Source organism: Cydia strobilella, chromosome 17, assembly GCF_947568885.1.
Source record: "Cydia strobilella chromosome 17, ilCydStro3.1, whole genome shotgun sequence".
Lineage (NCBI taxonomy): Eukaryota > Metazoa > Arthropoda > Insecta > Lepidoptera > Tortricidae > Cydia > Cydia strobilella.
This window is the reverse complement of record NC_086057.1, coordinates 3,950,489-3,968,581: the sequence shown is the minus strand read 5'-3', so window position 1 is coordinate 3,968,581 and position 18,093 is coordinate 3,950,489. Positions and strand designations below refer to the sequence as shown.

General features: G+C 36.3%; 1 protein-coding gene across 8 annotated transcripts in view; it reads left to right on the top strand.

Annotated features, from left to right (window-relative positions):
- Positions 1 to 7,471: 7,471 nt before the first annotated feature.
- The window catches only part of LOC134748806 (small conductance calcium-activated potassium channel protein), a 246,757-nt gene continuing 236,135 nt past the window's right edge, over positions 7,472 to 18,093 (top strand). For 3 of the 8 annotated variants that reach the window (XM_063683603.1, XM_063683608.1, XM_063683601.1), the window contains exon 1: positions 7,474 to 8,200. The gene's annotated coding sequence lies outside the window, so the exon portion shown is untranslated. Of the gene's footprint in view, positions 8,201 to 18,093 lie in introns of all 8 variants that reach the window. The other 5 variants (XM_063683606.1, XM_063683602.1, XM_063683605.1 and 2 more) reach the window with 4 other exon arrangements.

The window sequence follows — 18,093 nt, the reverse complement described above, 5'->3', positions numbered from 1 at the left end:
CGCCTGCTGTCGCGCGTCTTATTTTCTTACACCGAGCTACATCTTGTTTGTTACACGAAGTACTTCCTTTTGCTTTGCTTCTGGCGGTAACTCATGTAACACCCTGTTTTATTATCACAGAGCCAAGGCTTGACATAATCCTTTTTAACGGTTTTCTTTTGTTTTTATAAATTTAGGTACTTGTCCAGTGTATTTTTTCATTTAACATAATGAAAGTAGCATTACAGCGTGTACTCTTAATTTTATCAAAATTAGTTAATAAAATATCTTATGATAAGATAACTGGAACGACATGTGCTTAATTGGAATTAGAACAACACCATGCCACTCCAAAAAAAAAACTAACAACTATTATAGCAGCAAAGCAGCATGGATGTATTTGCATGTTTTGAAAGCCACAAGTAAGTTTTGTGATGAACATAACGTTGCAAATTTTATAAATTATGTTCCAGCAACCAACTAATGGCTGAGTGATGCTCATATTTATTTAAAAAAAAGCATGTTAATGTTTGTGGGTCAACTTCTTCATCTTTAGGTGCACTATCCTCTACGGATGTCGGCTACGACAGTCCGGAATTCTTCTCTATTTGCGGTTTTTCTGCCTGGCGTGGCAGCGTCGATTCCCGTCAAACTCCTAAGGTTATCCATCCAAGTTGTTTTTCTTTTCCCTCTGCACCTTTTTCCTTCGATTTTTCCTTCTATTCTCCCCATAACATTGACATTAAATTTGTCATGTCTACATGTCCAAAGTAAGCGGTTTTTCTTTTCATGATTGTAAGTACAAATTCTTTTTTCTTATTCATTCTTTTTAGTACTTCTTGATTGGTAACTTTGTCTCGCCAAGATATCTTAAGTATGCGTCTGTATAACCACATCTCAAACGCATCAAGTTTATTGAGCATTTTTTCAGAACGAGTCCAACTTTCCGATCCATAGAGAAGTATTTACAATACTAGAAAATAGAAGAGTACTAATTGGACATCTGCTACTACATGACTTGTTCCTTAAGAACATCATAGAAGGAAAAAAAGAGGGAAACAGAAGAAGAGAAAGACCGAGAAAAAATAATTTCAACCAAAAAGAAAAGGTTCAGGTCGTGTTATACCTGGTTATACCAGAAGGTTAAGGAGTTGGCAGAGGACTGGACGAGTTGAAGATTGTTCTGTCGTGTGGGTATTCATATAGATATGTAGTACAGGTATTTACTAGCGGGTAGATTGAATAAAATCAATTGCTATCGAATACGCCTTTCATTCACTTCATGGTGACAGCGGTGGGACCATGGTGACACCGACAAAAGCACAGCTTTTAAATATAAAGAAGAAGAAGAATATTTTGGAACATAATCATTTCCTCATACGTGATGTGAAAAGCAGTGTGTCACGTGGTAGCAAAATTATTTCCACCTTGAGCGTTAATACTTGAATCCCTCACTACGCTCAGGATTCTATTTTAAAATCCCTCGCTACGTTCAGGATTAAATGTACGCCCTCGCCGTAGATTTGTCATTTTGCTCCGGTGTGACACAATCTAATATTTGCGGTAAAGCTGATGTATATCTTCCTATTAATATATTTTATTATTAAGTACCTACCTAGTATCTCTTTTAACCGAAATCTTAACTATAAAGTGGACAATTTTACGACTATTCTCATAATATATAATATGTTGTCTGAGACCGTCTAAAGGAATGTCTAGAGAATGGAGAGAGACAAGGGGTCTGCAATTATCCTTTTATCAGTCCCACAGATTCCACCATAGTGACATTCACGGAAGAGATTTAATGCGAAAGAGAACCGATACCTACGTAATTAAATTTCCTTCGTGGAAACATGGAAAGTAACATTATCTGGGTCACACTTATATCGGCCTCGAACGTATGTAAAGTAGTATTTGCGACCCTTTCAACTGATTAGTTGCTCTATCATTATTTAATTAAAACACGTTAAGGCTGTTATCGAAGCATAATGATAGCTTTGTATGTACATGAAGGGTTTCTTGCCTTGCCCTCTCTATGGTATAATAATAATAATAATAATAATAAAATACTTTATTACTTTGGTATCTGCATATATTTACAGTAAACGCCCAGGTAAATAATAACTCGATTTACATGGTACACAGTGTTCAACTAATTTAAATTCCGCTTTGAAAATAATCTCATTCAAATCGAGGCGCAATCAGATTTAAATAATACGAATTTAATATTAGTATTTCAGCTTAAACCTCTCGCAGCAATATAAGTGGGAGCGAGATACGTTGAGGTACCTTTTAAATATTATTTTATTCGTGTTTTTTAACTCATAAAACACCTTTAGTGTTTCAGGCATGCCCATCTTTGTTTATTAACAAATTATGTGGCCGATTCTGATTCTGGCTTTGGTCTTGTTATAATACGTCTTGATAAAAATACTTTGATTGACGATAGCTGGTGGGATTGGATTACGCTGATTACCAAATGTAGTGAGAAGTCGTTTATTTAGGCCTCTCCCTCGTATTTATTGGTGCGCGTGAGATGCACTGCACAGCTGCAGGATCATAAACATGATCAAAACTTTAACAAATTGTTAAATAAGGCTCAAGGCACAACGCTCTGATATTACATTCATATTTATACCATTAAGAATCTTACTAAGCCGAATCGACTGACCCTTCAATATTCTCTAACATTTTGCCCTTTTGTCCGTAAAATCACCATATAACTATTTCCTTTCCTTTGTAGATTACTACAAAGTACTACTCTATCACTCTTTAAACGTAACAAAAAGTCGAAAAGGAAAAATATTGTAGTGAATTCGATTGCGTTGACAACTTTTTCAATTTCCTTTGAAGAGCACTCGAAATTACCGATTATCATCACAGAGTTTAGGCCGCTCTTATCATTTGGATTTGATTGGTTTTTAGCATATCAGATTAATTTTCACAAGTTGGAAATAAATTCGGATATACATCATAATTATCGGCATTTTTATAACTTTACTCAATACAATATTATTGCTAATCTAGCATCTAAAATACAAAAGCAGGAGATTGCAATATAAAGTACAAAAAATGTGCTTCAAACCTCATTAACAGAAAAAAAAAATCTTCATCAGTTGTAAATTGTCTGGCTCTTTTACTCCAATTAAGGCAGAGAGCCAGAGAGACAGAGATGCTCGAAATTTACGAACTTCGATTATCGCGGTTAAAGCCATTAATTATAAGGGGCCCACTGACTACCAGTCCGCCGGACGATATCGGCCAGTCAGTTGTTCGGAACTGTAAAATTTTTGTTCTATCTGACAAGCCGATATCGTCCGGCGGACTGATAGTCAGTGGGCCATGCCAAAAATATACACTTTCTGATTATTTTACTAGATCAGTGTAGTAGAAGTTTCTGGCAATGAATAATCACTCGTATCCGACGCATTGTTTGTCTATGGGTGCTATTAGCAGCGAAATATCCAGGTTTTTTCCATCGCTTTTCTAGTGCTGACAAGCCGTTCGTCTCAGTACTCTTAGTCTTACCACTTACCAGCGGCGGTAGCACGGTCGTATTTTTATCGCTTGCCACCATGCTTGTCACGTTTTAAGGGCGAAAGTGACGGGCATAGTGACAGGCGATAAAAATGGAACCATGTAGCGCTCGCAGGAGACCTATTCGGACTTAAAATTTCAACTTTAATTAATATTACAGAGTGGCTTAAAACTTCGTTGACAATTTTTTTACTGCGGCATGCTAATGGAGAAAATTTTGAAAATAATACGTACGTTTTAGTTAAATGATTGTAGTTTTAAAATTAATGTCATTTTGTAATAGTCGCGTAAGCAAGAAACCCTGGGTATTTAACTGTCATCTTTCACACTTAAAATGTAAAGAGTGAAACCATCCATTCAACAACTGATGATATTAATTACATAGGTAACTTGGAAAAGAAACCGAGAATTAGAATGCCACAAATTCCATTAAATCCGTTAAAAATTCTAATCAAACAAAAGAAGCTGACGAAATTGCTCGGTATAAAATTAAAAAGAACGCGGGCCATTACCAATCCCAATTTCCGCAGCAAATTAAAATGTAGGCGCATTCGGATTTAAAAAAATATTGATCTGATAATAATTTCACTCCATTTCGATAGCATTTTATAACAAAAGGGATATACTGAGATTAATATGAGATCAATATCATATATTTTAAATCTGAATATGCCTCATGGAAGGAAATTCGAGTAATTAATAATTTACAAACAACTCGACGACCGGCCTCGTTTTGTCCCGCCGAATTAGCGTTACCTTCGCAAATGTACATAGGTTCATCTTTAGACCTTATTCCATTAATTTAAAGGCCAAACTCAAATATTTCCCACCTATTCATGTTTAAACGATTATTAACTAGCTAAAACCCTTTAATATTAAAAACTTCATTATGGCATTGTGTTTGAAATGAAGCTGGTGTCGTTGGGAGGCAATTTGTTACCTGATTTAAAACTTTCTGCATTCATTGCAAACTGAATTTTATATTTTAAACTCGCTAATTGGAGATAATCAAACAATGAATAATGAGCCATGCCCCGGATTTTTGGGAGTGGGAATGATTTCGTGTGGTTATAACTTTGTTTATTGTAAAATTGTTACCAAACGTGACCAAACTATGAATAAAAATAGGTAGTACGCTCAACACGGGCTTACAAGTGTTCAAATAGTTTCATTTCATTATTACAGCATTTACACAATCAGAGTCCATAGGTATGTTACACATTAAAATTACAAATAAGAAATTACAATTAGATAAAAAAAATTGCAATTACAAATTATTACCAGCTTATTTACACAAATTAATACAAATTATCACATTAACATTAACATTAGCTGACAGAGTGACAGATAATGGGACAGTGGCCTGATAAGGTACTGGTCGTCTCTGCATTTATCAAGTTAACCGTAGTTATAAGTTTCAATTAACAACTAACAAAATATGGACCATGTATGTCTGAAATAAAGGATTTATTTTTTATTATACGCACTTTAATTTTTAATACAGTTCTTACTTCGTTTTTGGCTAGTGTAAATTCCCGCACCTAAAATCCGGGGTATGAATTAATGACTACCAAGTTACTTACCCCGTGAAAATATCGCATCAAGTATTTAGCTCCATAAATAATTTTTATCTACACACATACACACATATCATAAACCCTTTATGATGCCTTTAAAATCCGTAAATAATGGCCAACATTAAGATAAACTGTTTTGTTACAGCAAATTTTTTATCTGTGAAAATGTTATTATTACTAAATAATAACATCGATTTCGATAATATTATTTTGTTCAAATTTCGAACATCACTGAAAAACAAAGAAATTTGATTTGACCGCTATTCTAATATCAGTCGAGGTGACGTTTTATTCGCAATGAAATGTTAATTGCATACAAATTTGACAAATCTCGCTTGTTAGTTGGTATCGAACAATATGGCAATCGACCCCCACTCTAGTTTGTCTCTGAATAAAATAAAAAAACTACGGATGCGTGACATGCGTGAAAAAGTTTTCTTTGCCGCCATTTGACGTGCAGTTTATCTTTTAATTAGTTTGTAGGTAAAAAATTCCGAATTCCGCCAGAGAGCAACTATGCTCCAATGTCGGCTTTAATATGAGGTATCATAGAAAATATATAATATGTGTGTAGATAAAGCAGTGTATGTAAGTGTACATAATTAGGCATTAAACACTCGTGTGATTCTATTATGAAACTTACTACGTTCGTTTCACAAACCCACACTCGAGTTTTAATTCCTTTCATTATGTAGCAGTCACATAAACTACTATTAATTTATTGTTTCAAAACATCACAAACTTCTGAAATCAAATTCTGAATGTTTTACTGTCCGCGCGCCCGCTGCGTTATTCCTAATATTCCTCAGCCGTGCACGGAATTCGCGCGCGCTTAAAAGGCCTTTATTTCACGAAAATACGATAAAGTCGATATACAATTTAGTGAGTTATTAAAATGAAATAGATGTCACACACTAAAGAAAAAGTGATCAACTTCTGGCCACTAGAGAAATGAGAGAATTATTTTTTAATGCTAAGGTCAGACTGTGTACAGTTGGCATCAAAAGTAACGCATCAAAAATAAAGTTACATATTCTAACAGCTTAACAAAAAGCGCTACATTTCTATAATTTGAACAATTAGACCGTAACAGATAGTTTTGAACCCGAACTGTACAGATTTATCTCTAGCATTAAGCTAATTTTACAGTTTAACTCACGTGTTTTAGTCCCTCGCGTGACATGAGTGACTAACAAGTAACTGTCAATTTTTTTTGTGAAACGCTTTTATCATTGACTGTACTTCTTCTCACTTGCATGTCTATCGAGTATTTAAGACCTTTCTAATGAGCCTAAGCTTGATGTGTTTGTGTTTTTCCATCGAGGGGTTCCTTTGGCTACCTAGTCTACCTACCGACTGCATCATCAGATCACCTCCATGTTAGCATAGTAAGTATTGCCATCGGAATTACGATAGTACTCCATATTTCAACTGAATCAGATACCGGGAAGTGGTTCAAATTTTACTTACAAGATTTGAAGCACTATACAAAGGCATATACGCAGTGAAGCTAAATAAAAGTGTGTAATAATCACAAAAGTGTGAAAACAAGTAGGTTGAACCGTAAAATTAGCTTAATGTTAGTATGACAGTTTTAATTCGATTTATCTCTAGTTTGAAAAGTATTCCAGATACTTTTGACGCGTTATATTATCCGCTAGTATTGATAATAACTGTACATCTCCTAAAATGTTTGTTCACGAGATAAATTGATTATTGGTCTCGAGGTTCTTTCTTGACATGACGAAAATTGTGTTAAGACTTTGTTCTCTCATTTGTTAACGTTTGTTTTGCAGGGGTTTTATTCATTAGGAGCTCTATTCATCACAAGAATATTTTTACCAATTTGAAGCGTTTATTTTAGCGTTCTGGAATACTTATATTCGGTTGCAATGTTGATGATGATGATGAAATATTCCTACTTGTTTTTATTTCGTGCCAACTTGTCTTATTTTAATTTATATAATAAATACCTCATCTAGAAATGTTCAATTACATACAGGAAGTTATGTATTTTAATCACAAATGTAATTTGGATGTTACTTATGACTATCACTATAATTACTTACAAGTAACGAAATCCCGGGCATAACAAATAAGCAGCATGCAGCATCTACATTTTTATGCATTCATATTTGGAGCTGTGTAGTGAATACGGAAGAAACTGCTGGAAATAAAGCAGGGAAGTAAGTGCATTATTGTTCCTATTTAATCCACCAAAAACAGACCGGTCGCGAACGCCGTAGCGTTTATTTTGATAGGCACGGCTCAAGCTTGGCGGTTAGATAGCAACAGCAAAAATCGTGCTATCCTACTCTTACCCGTGGAAACGGTAAATCGGTTCAGTGCTTTCAGAATATGGAGTACCGGTTCCAGAAATGCATGAAAAGGTTTCAGTATGTTCAGTCGGTCCGCGTTAGTGCGGCAGGGCGGACGTATGCTGAAGCCGCCCAGAGTTGCCGCGAAATATTTGAAACATTGCCGCTTTTATGGATGTGTAAATATTTTTTGAACTTATCGAAGACAACATAAGCGAGTGCTAACTATAATTTTATGAGTATCAGTCCAGACATCAGTAAACATAATCGATTGCACAGTAATTAAATTTTGTTATCATCCTCACAGACGTACTTTTTATAATTAGTGAATGTGTATGATGGATGTGTGTTTATGTGTTTTACTTTTATCAACTATGTAGGTAGAATACTTTACCTTTCAACCTATTAGCCAAAAACTTTAGAAGTTATTTATCTATACCCGTAACTAAGTGAACCAATGTAGATATAAACCCGTCGGTCCAAACTAAGTGACTTAAAACACTGATATCATAACTATATCAACCAATTACGTATTCATATCTAGAACCCAAATATCCAAAGAACTGTAAATATATTTTCGGGAGAAAAAAATCGATTCTGGTGCGCGGACCAAACTTTGGCTTGATGTAATTATATCTTGTTAGTGTAAATAGTGTAGACTATGACTAGTGAGTAGTGAACATTTTGTGATTATTAGTGAAATTTATTATCTGTACAGCAATTTTCACGCCTCGGCAACTTAATTCAAGTTTCAAGCGGCCTCAACGAAATTCTATCGATTTCAACTGGGTAAGTCAATTTATATTTAACAACCAGGTCAAATGTGACATTAATATTTAAGTTTAGACTAGATCCAATAATTTAGTTCTAGACTTTCAAAATGTCAAAAAGTTTGACTATCATCAACTATGAATGAAAACTTATCAGTATTAATAGGGGATGTTACTGCAAGGTTCTGCCACCAGAGTGCAGAACTAGCCCCCTTAGTAAACTATAAATTAACTTATACATACTGTACCTTTAACAGGTTTTTGACAAGTTTTCAGAGATAATTAAATATGACATTGATGCATCACAGGCGGTTCGTTTACAGAGGACCTACCGGGAAACGAGAATCCGAAATTTCGCTATCTGCCTCTTTATCGCTCGAATATGCAAGTGAAAGAGATGTTAGATCACGAAATTTAGATTTTCTTGTTTCGCGATAGACCCTCAGATTGTGGTAGTGGCGCCCCCTGCGCAGAGTTTTCCGTAAGATTCCCTATACAGCAATAATATATGTGTCATATTTGACCTTTTTTAAACCTATAATTTCTGGGTTGATCAGTGGGTGTAGAGCGCGTAGCGTGAGTACCTATTTCAAATGTATACCTATACAGTGACAGGGGGTTGAGGGTAATTTCTTGTTTTCTCGCTAAAAATACATATATGCATTAATGATATAGACAAATATCAGAATCATAGAAAAAAAAATTCGTGGCTAATCAGAGTAATATTATTGACCGCATAAAATCCTGCGATTAAAGGCCCATATTCTCAGTAGCCAATCATCAAAAAACAGGTTGTATTATTTTTGGAAAATAGCAAGGGATATGGTTGTAAAAAAAGTTTGGCACGTAATAAAATTTCCTAAAAACGGCTTGAAATGAAACCTCGTGAATACAGCGCGCAGCGCTAATGCCAAGGACAGTAATATACTAAAAGGTGCCATATTCTATTGATTCAACTTTGAAGCCATTCATGTTCGAACAATACTTTGCCGTTTCATATTTTCTTTAACTCAAACAGTAATTTTGTTTTAAATAAGATTATAGCGTTGGGTATTCTGACTTTCTTCTTTGAATATTCGTTCTTTTTTTCATCTAAACGCTGAAACATAAAGCTTATATTGTAAGAATATTGAATACACATTTCATAAATGCATAACATATATGTGTGTATGTAATTTAATAGAGACGATAGCTGTTCCTCATCTATTGATAACCTACATGTCAATTTAGCAACTAACTACATAATTAAAATTGCAAGCAAAAATTTAGGATTCTAAATGATTTAGAATCCTAAATTAGTAAAGTGTAATCGCGTTTACCAAGTAAGGATATCCTAATTAGGAGCACGGATGATGGGTCCTGACAAGCTGAATGATTTAGCGTCCTAGTTAGGATAGGTGTAATAATATTTAACACTGCTAAATTTAGGATTCTAAATGATTTAGAATTCTAAATTAGTAGTGTGTAATCGCGTTTAGAACAGTGTAATCAGGAGCGTCCTTCCTATCCTAAGCAGTCTAATTAGGATGACTAAATTTAGCAAAGTGTAATAAGCCCTTTAGACCTGTGAAAAGTATGCAAGCGTATGCCACGTTTTACTCGTAAATAGCTACGATGAAGGTGTCCACTAAAGGACTCCCCTCTTTAAAAAGTTTGTCCGACATAATTCTTCCAACTTTTAATACTTACTTACTACTACTTCGTATCATGTCCAGGGTCCGAGGCCCTGCGCTGTTCAGAATGTTTAATAAGAAGACGAGCTTTAACAAAACTAGGTACCTGTAGGCCTAGCACATGATTGGCGCGACAGTATCTCGCCGCGACATAGACTACCCGTCTTTTTCTAACTGTATTAATTAAAGAGGGACGGGTAGTCTATCTCGCGGCGATATACTGTCGCGCCAATCATATGCTAGCCCGGCTGATATAATTCTTACTCCTTAATGGCCTGTGTTAAAAAATATTTCTACACTTCGAGGGTATGACAAAATTAAGGTGGCGTAAATACTAATAAACTAAAGCGAGAAATTTCTCTTAGCATTTAACGTACGATAAAACAGGTAAAAAAAAAAGACTTCTGTTAAAACGAACTGTATTAAAGCTAAAATAATAATATAAAGAATTATTAGTTACTCAACAATATGAATATTTAGTCTTAGTCATAAACCTAAGTACTAGACATATTTTTCTACTCCAGGCACTCTCATTTGTAGATTAAATGACTGCCAGTGAGATCGAAATCAATTTAATAAGAAGAGTGTGGCGCGCGGGGCCCCGGCGCCGGCGCAGTGTTCTTAAGCTCCTAACAGCAGTATTCTTAGGAATATTCATACAATATTATGCAACTGTTGTATTTTTTTAATTCTTACTTTTAGGCAAAGATCTACAAACAATTATTTACTTTGATTTTATTTATAATTTTAGGTGTTTACCACTGTCTTGGAAAAAATATTGTGTGCAACGGCAACGATACATAACTAGGTCTTAAAATTCTCGGGCCAGTCTTTACTGTGACTTCGGCCGTTGAATTTTAAGAACCCTTATTATGTACCTGTTTCACAAAATACTATTATTACCGTAGGAGAAGATATCTATAATGAGGAGGTATGATCTATATGGAAAGGAAACTTTAGCTGCTACCGACTGTACACATTGATTGATATTTTACAAAATAATGATAGATAATAAAATATCTCAATTAGCGCCGCAATGTATACCTGAAGTAAAGTAGAAAGAATGCTGAAGAGATTTAAAAGTAGAAAATAAGCTTGAGTTAATGTGCTTTCTAGGTTGGAAAAAGCTTTCAAGGTTGATTGATCAAGTGCATTATTAAAGGAACGGCCAAGTGCGTGTCGAGCCACGAAAAATTGAATGTTCTGTAGCATTGTTCGATACGAATAACAAAATACTTACTAAAAGAACAGTAAAGTAAAATAGAATCTTAAGACAGTTATTTAAGAAAATTTTGAAGAGTTTCACGTTGGTGGCGTGGGTTACAAAATCGTTAAAAATAGGCGAGTATTATTATCTTACCTAAGTTTTCGAGCAAAATGTGTGACATTCAGACAGACTTTGAATACAAAACTTTTCTAGTCTGAAAAGCATTAAACATTTGTTTTCATCTCTTTGATATAAAGGACAAACAAAAAGAGTATTAAGTATTTACTTTTAAACCTTCTTCTTCAATAAGTGTTCATTTATTGACACACATATACATTTTAATTTAGATTGGGTCGAGTCAGTTCATTGCCGCGGGTGTGTTACGAGTTCATCTTTTATTAATATCCTGTGCACGGATTTCTGTCCTGTGCAGAGAACTCGACGAGTCGTAATCTGAATTTTTTAACAACAAGGATGACTCACTTCATGACGCTACCGGTACGAGTGTCTTTCGGCACTTGATCCATATATAAAAAGGTAAATTACCAGGGGCCTAGAAACTTAAATAAGGTAGGGAAAAAGTCACGAGACGAGACGAGAGTAGGTAATTAGATCATGACAAACGAAGAAAATGTGAAATTAAATACCTGATTAAATACTTACTCCTATTACTTAATTATGAGTCTAAATAATACATAGCCCAATTTGTTCAACAGAAACTGCATATAAAAATTGAGCGTCACCTTTTTCTGCCAATCGTATGCCTTGCAAACAAGTCATGTGCCAAATTACTTCCAAAAGACTGGCGTTAATTAATTTCCGAAAGTGGTTAACGTTTTGGCAAACCTCGTACCTACATACGACAGATTCATTTGAAAGTTGTATTGTTGTAATTAAGTTTAAGAGTCCACAGCAAGCTCGGTTATCCATACAAACGTAGTTACGCTCTCATTTTCATTCTCGAATGCCCAGGGGTGGCAGAGTACCGGGCATAATAGCTCGGTTCGCGATGATCTCTCTTGATCTTCGGTAACATCAAGGGTCTGCTAGGCTTCTTGGAAGAGTTGGGTTGGCGAGAGTAGTGCCGACAACCCATTACGCAAAATAGGCGCAATAATATGACGTCGAGTTACGGAGACCAAGCCCGCGAAAACCTATAACCTATACGCTCTCATTGTAAAACGACTAGCTAGATTGCTCTGAATCTTTGTACTTACAATAGGATAAGGTATATTTATGTCTGTAATTAGTTTATGTAGCTTCAGATACCTCAGTTAAAAAAATACAGCGAATTTAAGTTTTTCATACACAACTTGTTTTTGCTCTATTTAGTGTGCAAAGTTTTATTACGATACAATCCAACGAGTAGTTTTATAATGAGAACGAAACTCCGTTTGTATGAGAAGGTGAAATTCGGCCGAGCTTGCTGCGGACTCTTAATTAGAATTTTCTCGAATTCCAAATAGAGAGCCCATTATTGTTGACCAATACAACTACAACTTAACTCAGGTGGTTGGTAAAGTAGTTGTGTAGTAGTTATCTAGTAGAAGGTAGCTTAGTTTTGGGACTAACACTACGAGTAGTAAAGGTATAATTTGTGGTATTTTCTATAAAAAGGGACCTTATTGTCGATGGCGCTTACGCCATTATTAACGATGCTCTGATATAAATACAATGCCGCGCGACGCTGTGCGGCGTAAGCGCCATCGACAATAAGGTCCCTTTTCATAGAAAATGCCCCATTTAACTCTTGTTTACTTAACCCATTCAGAAGTCGTCACGACACACTGTTGTCGTTATGCCTCTACGAAAATTTTCGGTACTTATGCTATTGACTACGGCACTACGAGCGTAGCTTTGCAGTTAACGGAGTGTTCGTAGCAAGGCCTTCCACCAGTCCGTAGTAAATTACGGACGTGGTTAAGCAAAACTGTGTCAACCGACAAAATTTTGAGATATACCAAACGATTCCTTAGACAAAAATTTATATTATGTTAAAGAAATCAAAGGGTTGGATCTTAAAATAAGTCACCTTGTTTGAGGATAACTGACGCTGTGGGGGGGGCTTTTTTGGGTTGTTTTTAAATGATTTAAAGCAATTTTAGCCGCCGGAAATAAGTTTTTTATTTTATTGAATATTACGTGAAACAAAACGCAAGGCGGCCTGATTTTTTTATTTCATTAAATATTTTGGGCTAATACTTTTGTACACGATACATATCAAAAATCGAATCGGAACTACTATCCTGAGCCGAGCATATTTTCTGTTTTAAATTTCAAATTTGTCACGGAACCGAATTTGTCAACCCCGACCCCACGTGGTCTTTTTGGTCCCTAGGTCCCTACCGCTAGAGTGTATATAAAAGCCCGAAGGCGCGGAGGGAGGGCAGCCCCCGCCCGCCGTAAGAAAGTGCAGGCATCGAGTGAGCCGGAGCGGCTGAGGCTGAGCTGCGGAGGCGAGCGTTGGTGCCGCACTTTCTTACGTCCATCTCATTCTCCCCCCCCCCTCTCTGCATTACAATCTTTGGCACTGTCATAATCTTAAATTATAACCATGCATAATTTAGAAACCAAGTATCTCCGCGGGGGGAAAGTTGGAGGGGGGATTACACCTATCGTAAATATATTACATGTACCCGAACAATAAACTTTAGGTACTAATCTGACCAAATATATCTCGCTTAAGTTTGTATAATATGTAGATACTCGCAGTCCCCCAGGTGACTTACGATGCGGTTGTAAAGACCGCGAGTGAAGTATGTTTGGTGTATTTTACGAACATTGTTCGTGTCACGTATCCAGTATATATCTGAATCCAAGTAGTTAAATTTATCGGTATCGGTATTTAGTAGGTTAAGTAGATAGAGTTATAGCGGCAACAGAAATACATCATCTGTGAAAATTTCAACTGTCTAGCTATCACGGTTCATGAGATACAGCCTGGTGACAGACAGACGGACAGACGGACAGACGGACAGCGGAGTCTTAGTAATAGGGTCCCGTTTTTACCCTTTGGGTACGGAACCCTAAAAACAAATGATAATTTTAATTGGTCGATTCTTTTAACAACGTAATTTTTTTATGTCATAGATACAAATACCTCTCTTTTGGACGTAGTTTAAGGACATACCCGGGTCCCGGGTACTCTAATTGTGACGAAGTCCAACAATGTTTCAAATTAAGTTATGATAAATAAAGCGCTGTTTAAGATAATGCGCGTACATGCCGGTATTCGGCCATCTTACTTAGCAAAATGTGGATTAATGGAGCGCGAAAACATTTCTGAACGTGCCAAAATGTACCTATGTAGTAATAGGGTATTTTATCTGCAAATGTTCTTAAAAGGTGACAAGATGATTTATGCAAGAAGATTATCACGTGAAAATAATGAAATATGAGTTATTTTTTTAACGTTATTGTTAACAAAAAGGTGTTCCGTAAAATGGGGTGAGTAGGGACAAAACTGACATTCAAACCTTGATAACATTTTATTTTTACATATGCAAACTGAGGGGTGTATATAATAAGTGTTCCGGACGTTTGTATTTTAGTTTTTATTTTATTTTGGGTAGTTCCATTTCATGACTTTGACGATAAACAGGAAATCCCACCTCACCCCGTAGTCCCTCGTAATTAGGGTGGGATGGGATTTCATACAAAGGTGATTTTGGAAGATTGTTGGATGGATTTTTTTATTATGAGTATTATTATAGCTCCATTTTAAATTGGAATACATTATTTTTGTAGCAGTAGCCTTAAAATCCCTCTCACCCCCCTTTCATCCCTTTTCTCCCCATTCATAACCCTCCTCTTCCCGCGAACCCTACTCACCCCATTTTACGGTTTCAGTAGAAACACCTTAAATTTTTTCATACAAAGGTGATTTTGGAAGATTGTTGGATCTATTTTTTTGTTTATTATGAGTATTACTATAGCTCCATTTTAAATTGGAACATTATTTTTGTAGCAGTAGCCTTAAAATCCCATCTCACCCCCCTTTCATCCCTTCTCTCCCCATTCATAACCCAACTCTCCCCGCGAACCCTATTTTACGGTTTCAGTGGGAACACCTTACATTTTGGCTGAATTCTTGAAAATTAATGCAATACATGAAATAAAGCACCAGATAATTATAAGAAAACTTAGCAGTTATTTTTGAACACAAGTTTTGTTCTATTTAAGCAAATCGTTTTGACAGTTCTAAAAAAGAAACTGATTTGACTAGTAGGAGAATACCCTATTGCGACCAGGGGGCGAAACTAAAAAGGGTTTACATAGAAACTGGCGACGTCAGCGTCATATGAGAGACAAAGTTTGCTTACCTGATGCTTTTAAATAAATTAACTAGATGTCATCACCGCGTGAAACAAAACTCCTTTATTCTTAAAACGAAAAAAATAACTTTGTCTGTATTTTCAACACAAATTCCGTTTCAAGTATAAAACGTTTAAAATTTTCTGTGGTTCAAGCACTTTTATTTATATGAACATAATATAATAGTTTTTTATTAACAACATTACTAAGTAAATAAATAGTTTCGCCACGTGCCCAACGTGAAACGAAACGTTTAAAAAAAGGCAGTAACCGTCAAATCATAAAAGTAAAACGTATTTTTGCGAACGAAAACAAAAATACTTCTAAAACGCGTCAATGCTTCGTGGCTCGTGCTAGTTAATCAAATTTACGTTCAAGTTTTAATAATGGATTGTATTATTTCGAACTAATTAGCTATAAGTGGTATCCATAGAAAATATTTTTTTGTTTGTTATGCATGTAAGTAATGTTAAATAAACGATATTTAAATTTTTTACACATCGTGTTTTTACTTTTGTGACTAAAATGTTCTTTGGTGTCGTCATTGAATGAATCGGCAGTACATATTGGCGCCTTTTTTCTTGACCATGTACAGTGCACTTACATTGAGGTGTATTTATTTTTCACCTGATTGCTTTGCAATAAGGTGAAATAATGGAAACCTCGCCGTAGTTCACTTGTACATGGTTAAGGACTTTTTATTCGTATGCATGTGTGCCACGCACACATACGTAAAGGTTAGTACCAATATTATATGTGATTATAATTATGTAATTTTTATTTTATTTTTGCTGTTGTATTTGTAGCACCGCCCACAATGTCTCTGCTTAGCCTTAAGGTTTACTGGTAGAGAATGCCTTATGGCATTAAGTCCGCCTTTTGTACTGTAAGGTTTTTTCTTTTGTGCAATAAAGATTAAATAAATAAATAAATATTCCGCTTGGGGCGTTAGTGTCGACGTTTTTTGATATTTACTCGCGAGTTGGCTCTCTTTTACTATACATATATTATCACACTCTTTGGTTGCGACTTTTCTACAAAAATAGATGCTTTGTTACTTTCAATAACAAAAGATTACAAAAAAAAGAAAAAAAGTAGAAAAAAATAAAGAAAAAAGAAGAAAAAGAAAGGAAAAAAGGTTTAAAGAGTAAAGAGGAAGAAATAAGTAAAGTTTTAAGATGTCAAAAGAGTATTAAAATATAAATAATTTGCATTAAAGCCTGTGCAAGTAAGAAGTTACGTAGGCTTGTATGATGTGACGTCAGTTGCCTGCTAAATTTTGCCAGTTCATCAAACCTTCACGGTATTGCACAGCTATAAATAAATACTCTACACCTATGTTTTGGTGACCTACTTTGTTATATTGCTTCGCGTCAAATTAGGAGGAAATAATAAAGGCATGCAGGTAGGTTGTACGATAAGATATCACTACATTGTATAAAACAAAGTCGCTTCCTGCTTGTTTTGAGGATCAAATGTCTGTATGGGACCCATTGTCTTAACGCAATACAAAAATCACAAATGATGGTCAAAGTTTGGAACCCGCACTTAACTGACGAAACGCTTCTTACAAAATGCCAATACATCGTGACTTCAGCGTCACCATGTAACTTCGCTATTGCTTAGAAGCCGTTTATGGAAAAGAAGGAAATTGCAATTTTGTCGGTGAAATATTGCGTTTATGTATATTATTGCTATATAATATTTGTTTTAAATAAAATGTAAGGAATCGAATGGAACCATTATTTTTGCCTATTTGAAAGTAAAAAAAACCCATATATTTTGTAGGTTTCCAATTTATGGTTATAAATTGCTCATTTTCTATCTACTAAACTCGATTTAGTTATAAAATTCAACATGTCTCAACAACCCTATTATAAGGTTGTTATTAAAAATTACTTAGCTGCATTCAAATTTATTTAGTTGGCATTAACACGCTTATGGGCATTATTGTCTTTTTTGTCACTTTCGTTTTGTAAGATTACATTCACTTCACACATAAAACAACTAACCCAAGACTCCAGCGCGCGTGGGATTACGTAGGGTGTAAGGCCACCTTGGGCGATCTGGTTGGGAAGGCTTCGGGTGTAGACCGCGCAAGGCTTAATTCTGGCAGTGGCGCGGCCGGAGTCAGGGGCTTGGCTGCAGGCGTTACCCTCACCTCTACTCGACGGTGACTTGTTGCGGGGTGTCCGTCGCTCTCCGCCATGGCTGCGATGTATGTCAACCACACGTATGCATCTGCGGTACCACGGTGGGGGCTGACGGCCATCATGCATCGAGTTGCCGGCGATGCGTCGGGAGGCATCCGCGTCACCATGCTCAGAACGACGTGGTCCAGAGGGCGCTCAGGTCAGCTGGTGTTCCATCCGTGCTTGAGCCTCCGGGTCTAAGTCGCACGGACGGCAAGTGGCCTAACATTAGTGCCGTGGGAGAGAGGACGGTGCTTGATCTGGGACGCTACGTGCGTCAGCACCTTCGCCGCCTCTCATATCAGTCGCACAGCACGCGCGGCCGGAGCGGCGGCCGAGTCTCAGGCGGGGGTGAAGCACCAAAAGTATGCGCCATTGGGCTCGGGGTATATTTTCGTCCCTTTTGCGGTGGAAACCGCGGGCTGCTGGGGTGCTGACGAGAAACAATTTGTGCGTGACATAGGCCGTCGACTTACTTAAGCAAAAGGGAGAGGACCCCGCTCCGAATCGTAACTGGTGCAGAAGC